This window comes from Phascolarctos cinereus, unplaced genomic scaffold (assembly GCF_003287225.1).
Source record: "Phascolarctos cinereus isolate Bilbo 61053 unplaced genomic scaffold, phaCin_HiC Scaffold_1;HRSCAF=81, whole genome shotgun sequence".
NCBI lineage: Eukaryota > Metazoa > Chordata > Mammalia > Diprotodontia > Phascolarctidae > Phascolarctos > Phascolarctos cinereus.
Window position 1 is genome coordinate 237,520,599 of NW_027555514.1, and position 11,119 is coordinate 237,531,717.

At 35.8% G+C, this 11,119-nt stretch overlaps 1 long non-coding RNA gene across 1 annotated transcript; it reads right to left on the bottom strand.

Annotated features, from left to right (window-relative positions):
- Positions 1-2,743: 2,743 nt before the first annotated feature.
- LOC144454414 (uncharacterized) lies at positions 2,744-7,521 on the bottom strand. The gene is made up of 3 exons (XR_013482755.1): positions 7,019-7,521; positions 6,534-6,619; positions 2,744-5,889 (listed from the first exon to the last, which is right to left on the bottom strand). It is a non-coding gene; the product is annotated as an uncharacterized LOC144454414 (long non-coding RNA).
- Between the last annotated feature and the right edge of the window lie 3,598 nt (positions 7,522-11,119).

The following is an 11,119-nucleotide window of genomic DNA, read 5'->3' on the forward strand; positions in this document are numbered from 1 at the left end:
CTTCTTATCTCCTTCCCGCACTGGGGAAAAAAAGAAAATCAAAACCCTCGTAACAAATACGCATACTCAAGCAAAACAAATTAATTTTCCATTGACACGTCCAAAATGTTTGTCTCATTCTGCACTGAGTCAATGCCTCTCTGTCAGGGGTGTTATTGCCTCTTCGTACTTGATTAAGCAGAGACATCAACCCTTCTGAACAATTGTTAATTCATCGGTGTGGTTTCTCCATATAACCATTAAGATCACAACCCTTCTGTACCTTAGGATACATTCCTGTAACCAAAAAAATTCATCACCTGTTGGCCAATCTGTTGATTTAGGTAGGGAGGAAGGCCTTCAGACCACAGACATCTAGTCTGGATGCCCAGTCCTCCTGTATAGAACCTGTTGAAACTTTTGTTCTCCTGGCATAATCTTGGACAAACCAAGGTTACCCCAGCACTAGAAAGAGATACAGAAGTTGAACTTTAATGGGGTTCAAGTACAAACTTCAATAACTCAAAAAAGTTGTTCACACTAAGAAGGATTTGCTCAAGTCCATTTCAAAGCTAGAGGCACCATTTTTTTTTCCAGTGAACATTGTTATGGAATATGTGTGGTTTCTTTTTCCTTTTAGATGAACAAGTTCCTGTAAAGAAATGAGATTAAATGCTTACCACAGAAATTGCCTTTTAAACTCAGTAACAGAACATTAAGCGAGAGTTGACTTTAACAGAATGGATGTTGCATTATTTCTTCAGTGTGTCTTTGCTTTTTACTTTCTGATGATTTGTGCTCCCTGATATGCTTTATCTCATGCTTGACTGATTGTGAGTGTGAAAAGAGACTAAAAATATTTCCTGTTAGCAATTTAGCATTATTTGTAATACACTGTAATCCAAATTACCATCTGTCAACCCCAGTCAAATCGTAAGGTCCTATAATTATATTTCTAGAGTTCTATTGCCATTGATTATTGCTACCTCATTTGTGTTTTAATATACCATGAAGAATTTCTCAATGGAAATACAATCTTGTAACAAGCTGGAGAACAAGTATTGTTCTTCCTATTATAACTCCAAGATAATTATTTCTGAGCAAATGAAAAGAGAGGAGGTAAGAAGGTAACATGTATACAACATTTAAGGCTGAAACATGGTCACACATGCAAAATTTCAATTTTCTAGCAAGTGCTTAAAAATAAAAGAGCCATGACCTTTACAAGATGAAGTACATTTGGGTAATTTAACCAGATGGGAGGGGTGGAATCCTGTTTGAAAATAAGGAAGCATTTCCTTCTTTAACAATGAAATCCAGCACCAGAAATAGAACCCAATGCCATATCTATTTTTGTTCAGGTAATATATGGGCATAAATTAATCCCTCCACACCCCAAACTCCATTGTAAGAGGGCCAACTAGAAAAAAAGAAGGCTCTAAAGGATTTCTTTGTTTTTTAAGGAACTCATATTTTCCTCTCTAATAGGTCCATTCCTTTCATTGTAATCCTTAACAGAAGCTGGTAGGTAAAAATATTTTTTTACAAATAGCAAAAAGTAATTTATTAGATAACAAATAACATATACATGTACATATGTGTGTGTACATATCTCTGTCTCTATCTATCTATCTATCTGTCTGTCTGTCTATATATCTATCATCTATCTATCATACCTGTAACTTAAACTTGAAGAATAAAACATGACAGAGAAAAAAGAAATTTCTGCCTAAAATCAAGCTTACTTAGGTATGTTCTGCTCCCTATTTCTGTACCTTTGAATGATTTGCTTGGCATCTGGGATCTGGTAGCATCTCCCATACTTTTGACTTCTTGCCGTGTGCATCTTTTACTTGTTCATGGTCATAACATCACAACTTCTTAATCTCAGCCTTGATCTGATGGCTCCTAGGCCTTGAAGTTGCGTAGGACTCTGACAGCCTCCTCCCTGACCATCTCAGTGTATTGCTACCTCTTGCCTCATGGAGACAGTTGCTAAAGCACCTATAAGGTATTAGGCTAACTTGACTTAAAAATATATCCTACCTGTCAGAGCAATGGTGTAAGGCCTTAGAAGGGGAGTGGTTAACTTTACCCAATAAAAGGTAAGCTCCTTGAGGTCAAGGACTGTTTAGTTTGTGTTATTACAGTTATTCCTTGCACATTGTGATTTTTCCCATAATGGTTTTGATATATTGTGGGTCAGCATAATAAATTTTTAAAAAATTCTTTTTTTTTTGGCATAAGAAATTAAAGGGGAATTTTGGGGGAGTTTTGAAGAAGGCACAGATGACATGAGAAGGCCAGCAGATGATGCAGAAAAACTTTAGAAACTCAGAAATGCATAAAATATATGTATAGCATTGTTTAATATCAAGTTATTTTACCTTTTAATACTCAGTACTTGATGAATGAATTAATGTGACTACTGAAGAATCTACCTGAGGGATCCACCATGAATTAATAGAAGAAGAGAATGCCAAATTTATGGAAGAAGCCAAGTTTACTGATGCATGTCATTGGGGGATAGGTGACAGTACAGGGAATATAAAGGGAAATTTATGAGGCATTCAACAAGTATAACCAGATCAAGGTTCTAGTCAATGCATAACCATGATCCTGAGAAGAGGTGGCTAACGTAAGCCGGGAGATAAGCTAAAGTTGGGGCAGCTAGGTGGCGAAGTGGATAGAGCACTGGCCCTGGATTCAGGAGGATCTGAATTCAAATCCAGCCTCAGACACATAACACTTACTAGCTGTGTGATCCTGGGCAAGTCACTTAACCCCAAATGCCTCACCCCCCCCCAAAAAAAAAGTAGAGATAAGCTAAAGTAGCCAGGAGGCATGCTTCATCATTCATATTCTGAAGTTATGATTGGTTCCTACATGGATCTGAAATCTGGAAAAGTCATTTTCCTTGACATTATTGTAGGCATTGTGTGCAATATTCTCCTGCTTCTGCTTTTTCATTTTGCTTCAATTCATGCAAGTCTTCCAAAGTTTCTCTGAATTTTCAGTTATCGTTCCTGACGATGCAGAACTATTCTATTACATTCATAGACCACAGTCTATTTGTACTGCCATTCCCCAAATGATCAGCACCCACTTTGTTTGCATTTCTTTAATAGCACAGAAAGAGTTCCTATAAATACATTTGTACAAGTGAGCCCCTTTCCCTCTGCCTTTGACCTCTGGGGGCGGGGGAGGTAACAGCGATAGACCTTTATCAATGGGAGGTAGAATGGCCTAGTGAAAAGAGCATGGTTCTGGAATCAGGATTTAGGTTCAGGTCCCACCTTTGATGCTTATTTTATGTGTGACCTCACTCACTTAAGCAAATCATTTAATCTCTGTGGGCCTCAGTTTCTTCATCTATAAAAGCAATGATGTTGTCCTTGAGGTAACGTCTAACTCCAATTCTATCATCCAAAGCAAGAGAGAGAGAAAAGGGCAGGAAGCTAGGAACTGAAGGCAGTCTGTGAAAAATGACAAGATGAGGTACTACCCAGAAAACTTTTGGGTAGTCTCAATATCTTTAAGGATCCATCCTATTAAACTAGAGTCTTATCATTTCCTTCTTTCCTTTCATGAATATCATTAGTATTCAAGGGCAGTATCACTGAATAAAACACAGTATCAATAATCGCCATATACTTTACCATAGTGACAGTTGACTCGCACTTGACTTGACCAAACGTACGAGAGTCAGGACCCAAACCCAAGTCCTTTTGACTAAGAGGCTAGTTTCCAATTATCCACTACTCCACTCTGCCCCTTTTGCATTTAAGGAATATTAAATTGTTAACCAATACAAAATGAATAGCAAATAACCTCTTTTGAGCAAACTGGAAAAACAGGCGAAAATCTAATTGGGTTCTTTTTCTTGTTAAACTGACAAAGCAAGGTGGAAAGAATTCACGTTGCTGGTCTTTTATAATCATGCTATGGCATCTCTGTGGTTATTTCAACAAATCTGTGTTATATAGCTTATCAAGCTGTATCACTGGGATAGAATTCAGCAAAAACAATGTTACCAAGGTAGCAGGAAGGAATGAAAAAGATATAATACTTCAAATGACATGTCGGCTCAAGCAGCTGTGATAGGGCTTACGGAGGGATTACCTTCAGGAGCTAACTGGAAAAGAAGGAAAATCAGGCTGGGCTGGTTGCATTCACATGCTATGTAGAATACATCATGGAAGTTTCAATATCCATATACACATGTATGTGTACATAAATATATGTTTATGAAGTACCTATTTTATGCCAGGTACTGTTTATGCGTGCATACATATTCAAATATACATATACACATGTGTATATGGGATGTCTCAAAAGTCTTAGTACAGTTTTAAGCTTTAAAATTTTAATGACTTTCTCAACATTACACACACACACACACACACACACACACACTACCACACACATACGTATGAGTATAACATATGTGTGTGACTACTGCCCAGCATTCAAGCTATTCTATGGGTCTAAGCTCCTAAAATTATAGCTGGTGAGTCTCTATGGGTGCACCTACGTTTAATTCTGGATTGGATCATTACAGAGGTGGTTGGTGATTACCAGTGAATTTGATTACCAGATTTCTGACTCATAGTCCAATGTTATTTCTTGAAGGCCTAAATTAAAGGAGTTAGAGAAGTTGTATGGGGAAGATGGAAAGTAAGAAAAACTTTCTAGTAATGGATCAGTTTGGAAGAAAATAAATCAACAAGAAGTGAAATGATGCGTTCTACAATTGAACTTTGTTAATACCAAGAAGTAAAAGTAGTAACTGAGCTCTATTGTGTACCCCCCCCAAAAAAAAAAGACAATCATAAGCACTGTGCCTATCATGAAAGCAATGGGTAAACCTTGGGTTACCCAAGGAAGGTAGGTACCTATTGTTTAGAAACAATTACAACAGCTAGCACTGACAAGTAGCAATCAGACTTGGTCTTATTCAATTAGAACAAATATTTTAAGTTGATTATTCAGGAAAAAGTCAGGACCATCAATACTAAGAGGCTCAGTAAACTCTGACTCTGATGTGATTTTGATGTATATTTTATGGCATAATGTTATATCACATATCACATAATGTTATATCACATAATAGTGATAGTATTCTCAAGGGAAAGATTTGAGCTTTTAGCAAATAACAATTTGCTTTCGATTTTTGAGGAATGCACTTTACATATGTGCTATTCTTTGCTTTAAAGATGAAGTCCAAGAATTGCCATATTGAGGGGAGTCCAGAAAGAGAAGATATAAACAATCCTGAAAATAAAGCTTCTTGTTGTCCTATCCAACTCTCCAGGACCCTGTTTGGGTTTTCTTGGCAAATATACTGAAGTGGTTTGCTATTTCTTTCTCTGGCTCAGTTTACAGATGAAGAAACTGAGGCAAACAAGGTTTAGTGATTTGCCCAGGGTCACACAACTTAGTAAGTGGCTGAGGTCAAATTTGAACTCAGGAAGATGAGCCTTCTTGACTCCAGGCAGGGTACCACTTAGCTTCCCTAAAATAATCCTTACCTGCAAGCAATTATAAGTTTATTTGTAAGATTTTACACACACACACACACACACACACACACACACACACACACACACACACACACAAAATCTTGTGGAGAGTCTTGGGCTGTTATAATCCAATACATTTGAATGAATAAGTTGCTTTCCCACATGTGGCTAAAGCATACAATACAGCAGTCATTTCTATTTTCCTGACACTTCTTGTCTCAAACCTTTAACTTGTTTTGTCACTTCTCTGAGAGGTTGAAGCTCTGCAGACAACATTCTGGCCCAGGAGAAGGAATGTATGAGCTCCTAGAGGCAGACAGCACCCAGGGAAGCAAGCAAGGACAGATCGAGCGATTAGGTGGTTCAACCATTAGGAAGAAGAATGATCCTGGAGAAAGCAGATGGAAGAATCAGACTGATTTAGGACCCTGGTAATTTCTAATGCATGTAGCTACATTCATCCAACATTAGTTTTCTAACTAATCGTTATTAAGAGTTAGGCATAGCAGAAAAAAGGGACCTTGGGGAAAGATCTATAAAGACAGCAGTGGAAATTAGTTAGAATAATCAAACCTGTTTCTTTAGAAATTTGAACCCCATGAAAAATATAGAAAAATTAATGAATAAAAAGTATATGTAGATTTTGAATCAGAGAATAAAGCTTCAGAATTAACTGGAAAGGAAAAAGAGTTATTGAAGAGAGCAAAACAAAGAAAAACTTCTTAGAAAAAGGTGCAGAAAAAAGAAAACAAACAAATAAGCAGGAGGGGAAAAGAAGAGGGGAGAGTTTTAGACTAACCTTTTAACTGAGAAGGGAAAAGAGAAGAAATAAAACGAAAGAAGTAGATAATTAAGATAACAAATACAAATATATTATATCATATATAATTACTATATTAATATATAGTAATATAATATATTATGTAATATATTGTACATGATATAATATATAAAATAAATATAAACAACATAAGATAAATAAAAGGAAGGAAAAAATTATTTAAGTAAAACTCCAAAAATATTTCTACATACCAACAACATAATCCAGGAAGCAGCAATACAAAGGGAAGTCCCATTTTTAAAAGTTGGTTGGTTTGGTTGAACTCCCCTTCCTCCACCTTTAAAAAAATATTCATTAGAAGGGAAAGGAAGAGTGGCTAGGGATACACTGGGAAATATTGGTGATACAAATATAATATGTCAAAATTTTATATAAAACAAATCAAATTGGTATGGTCTCTATAGTTATTGCTTATGATTTCATATAAGGTTTTTTCTTATCAGAAGTTTTACTAAAATTTATTCAGTTGTTCAGTATTTTCATTTGGACGTCACACAAAATTGAAATGCTGCATGACTGAACTTGAAAAATTGTCTATTGCTTATCATAGCACATTTTGTTCACAAAGTTTAATAAGGATTTTATGATTCCTTTACCTTCTGTAATTACATGTTCTGAGTGGCTACACATTTTCATGCTAAAATATAGTTAGATAATTAAGTATGGGAGAAATTACCTTTCAAACTCAAGGTGATTATATTCCTTCTTTTTTGTCTTCCTCTCCACTCCCACTTCCATACAGAAGACGTAACGGGACATTAGCTGAATGCAAAAGAGGTAAGAAAACAATAACAAAATGAATCAAAACATATGAAATCAAATGATTGCTTTGACTTCAGGCAATTCTTTGGATGGTAGGACAGTAATGTTAAAGGGTATCATGAATTTCATTTTTGTCTGTAGATTTCTTGGTATGTTCAATTGTTCTGGATAATGAGGAAAATTAGTACTTCGCTGGATCTAGGATTTCATTGATGTGAGTGGTTTCAGTGTAGGCAACAGCCTAGCCACATTTTCTCATTCTGTACAATTCTTGACTACATTCTCCCAGAGATCGTTCACAGAACATCTCTCCTATGTGCTGGAATCATTATTCTAAATATTTTTGTATTCCATCAGCCAAAACACATAGGAAGGTTATCTTTTTGGAGTAGAATTTGTAGCAATAGAAGAATTTTACTTTCTTTGTTGTTGTTTCTTGTATCTGGCCACTTCTAACTGCACACTCTGTATATCTCCTTCAGTTCATGTAAGCCTTTCCATCCTTCTCTGTTCTAATCACATTTGTCATTTCTTACAGCAGAGGAATATTCCATTACATTCATATTTTTAAGCCATTTCCCAATAAATGAACACACACTTTGTTCCCAGTTCTTTGCTATCACAAAAAGTGCTGATGTAAATATTTTATTGTATGTGGGGACTTTCTTCTTATCAATAACCACCTGGTAGTGGATTCTCTCAGTCAAAGAGTATGGGCATTTTAGTCACTTTATTTATATAATTCCAAATTGCTTTCCAAAATGGTTGTCCTGATGTACAACTCTACCAACAATGCCCTACTGTGCCTGTTTTCCCACAACTCCTCCAACATTAAATATCCCTATCTTTTGTCATCTTTGTCAGTTTTCTGGGTATGGAGTAAAATCTCACAGTTATCTCAATTATTAGTTATTTGGAGTATTCTTTGATATCATTGTTAATAGTTTGCAATTCTCCTTTTGAGAACTGTTTGTTCATATACTTTGACTATCTATTGAGGAATGACTTTTGGTCATATATATACACATGTTAGTTATCTATGAATGGTGTCCCAAAAATCTTAGTGCAGTTTTAAGCATTAATAGCTTAAACTATTATGATTTTTAGGAGATGTTATATATCTTGGATAACGAACCCTTATCTGAGAAAGAAATTTCATACAAAGATCCCTTCCCATTTAACCACTTCACTTCTTATCTTTAATGAATTAATTTTACTTGTAAACAAGCTTTTCAATTTCATGTAATTTTTGCTGTTTAGTTGTTTTCAGTCATGCCCAACTCTTCATGACCCCTTTTGGGCTTTTCTTGGCAAAGATATTGGACTAGTTTACCATTTCCTTCTCCAGCTTGTTTTATAGATGAGGAAACTAAGGCAAACAAGGTTAAGTGACTTGCCCAGGGTCACATAGCTATTACGTATCTGAGGCTGGATTTGAACTCAAGAAGATGAGTCTTCCTGACTCCAGGTCAGACACTATCCACTGTGCCACCTAGATGCCCCTTCATATAATTAAGTAATCTATTTTGTCATCTGTAATTGCAGCTGTTCCTTTTTTTTTTTTGCTTAATACTATATCTCCTACTTATAGCTGTGAAACATATATAACCTGCTCCTCTTCTAATTTTTTTTTTTATGTTATGAAGCTTAATATTCAGGTCATGTATCCTTTTTAATGTATTGTGGAATTTGGTGTGAGATGTAGGTCTATGCCTAATTTCTTTCTGACTGCTTTCCAGTTTTTAGGGGAGATTTTCATATTTTATTTTCACCACTAAAAAGGATGTTGGAAAGTTCAGTGACCTAAAAGGACTTTAAAAATCGACTTACTTTTTAAGTTTTATAAAAAAGGAAGAATACAGGGAAAAGAAAAGCATTCTACAGTGCCTATTTAGGAATAGGGAAAACCAGGGAAGAAATCTTTGAATTGCAAAGAATTTTAGAAGTTACCTAGTCCAAACTGTACCTGAACAGGAATTTTCTGCGCAACTTCTCTGTTCAGTGGTCATTGAACTTCCATTTGAAAATCATGAGCCAGCCCATTCTATTTTTGGATAGCTTTAATTTCTTAGAAGTTTTCCTTTATATTGATCTGAAATCTATTTTCTTTGCAAATTACACCCATTACTCCTAGCTAGTTCTTCCCAATGGGCCAAGCAAAACAAGTCTAATTCTTCTTTCATATGACAGACCTTCAAATTTAGGAAGACAGCTCTCATGTTCTCCTTAAATCTTCTTATTTCCAGGTTCTTTCATAGGTGATATATAGATATATACACATATATGTGTGCATGTATATATGTATATGCATGTGTATATACATGCATACATATATGTGTATATACATACACGTATGTGAAATAATATGGTATAATTTCCAATGCTTTTTACCTTCCTTGTTGCTGTCCTCTAGTGATGCTTCAGTTTCCCAATGTCCTTTCTAAAATGACAAATGTTGGATGGGTTGAGAAAAAATGGGCATATACTATTGGTGGAGTTGTGAATTGATCCAGTCATTCTGGAAAGCAATTTACAACAATGTCCCTAAAGTTACCAAAATGTGCATATCCTTTGACCCACAAATAGTGCTATTAGTCCTATACTTTTTTCTTTTTTTTTTTTCATATGCTTTTGAGTTGAAAATTTTTCTCCCTTTTCCTCCCCCCACCCTCCCCAAGACAGCACACAATCTGACATAGGCTTTACATACCTATTAAACATATTTTCACAGTAGTGAAGTTGTAAGTAAAAATTAAAACCAATAGGAGGAACCATCAGAAAGATGAAACAAAACTCAACAGAAGGTAAAAATAAGTGATAATGATTGGACTTCCATAGTTCTTTCTTTGGATGTGGACAGCATTTTCCATCCTTAGGCCTCTGGAGATGTCTTAGATCCTCATAATGCTGAGAAGGGTTCAGTTTAACATTCTTAGTCATTGCATAACGTGGCTGTTATTGTATACAAAGTCCTCTTGGTTCTGCTCACTTCACTCAGCATCAGACCACATAAGTCTTTCCAGGTTTTTCTGAAGTCAGCATGTTCATCATTTCTTATAGCACAATAGTATTCCATTACATTCATATACCACAACTTGCTCAGCCATTCCCCAATTGATGGGCATCCTCTCAATTTCCAATTCTTTGCCACCACAAAAAGAGCTGCTATGAATATTTTTGTACAACACACATACATTTTTAAAAGCTCTTTTTGTGGTGGCAAAGAACTGGAATCTAAGGGAATGCCCATCAATTGGAGAATGGCTGAACAAAATACAGTATATGAATTAATGGAATACTATTATGTGGTAAGAAATGACAAAAGGGACAGTTTTGGAGAAACCTAGGAAGACTTGTGTAAACTGATGCAGAGTAAAATAAACAGAGTCAGGAAAATAATCTGTATATAAACAACATTGTGAAAATAAACAACTTTGAAAGATTTGAAATACAAAACACTCTAATCAGCACAATAGACAAGCACAGTCCCAGAGGACTAATGATGAATTATGTCACCCACTTCCTATCAGAGAGTCAATGGATTCAATATGCAGAATGAGAACTACATTTTTTGGACATGCCAATATGAGAATCCGGCCTCAGACCAAACACTTGACACTTACTAGCTGTGTGACCCTGGGCAAGTCACTTAACCCCAATTGCCTTAAAAAAAATCCACAAATTCAATTTGGAGAGAAGGGAGAAATGTGGGAGAGACGACAAACATTTGTGAACTGAAAAACATTTTAATTGAAAATACTCATATACAAAGAAAAAAAATGCCAGAACTCTATACAGTACTGCCTATGTGTTCTGATCTAGGCACTGGACAGAAAGATTAGCACCTACCTAATTCTGGACCCTGTGCCTCTATGAATGCAGACTGAGGTTGTGTTAAGCTTTCCAGGCTTCCATGTCATGCTGTTGACTCACTCACTACAGATCTTTGGGTAAAAGATCTTTTTCACATGAATTGCTGTCTAGTTACCCTCCTCTCCCTCAATATTGTATAGTT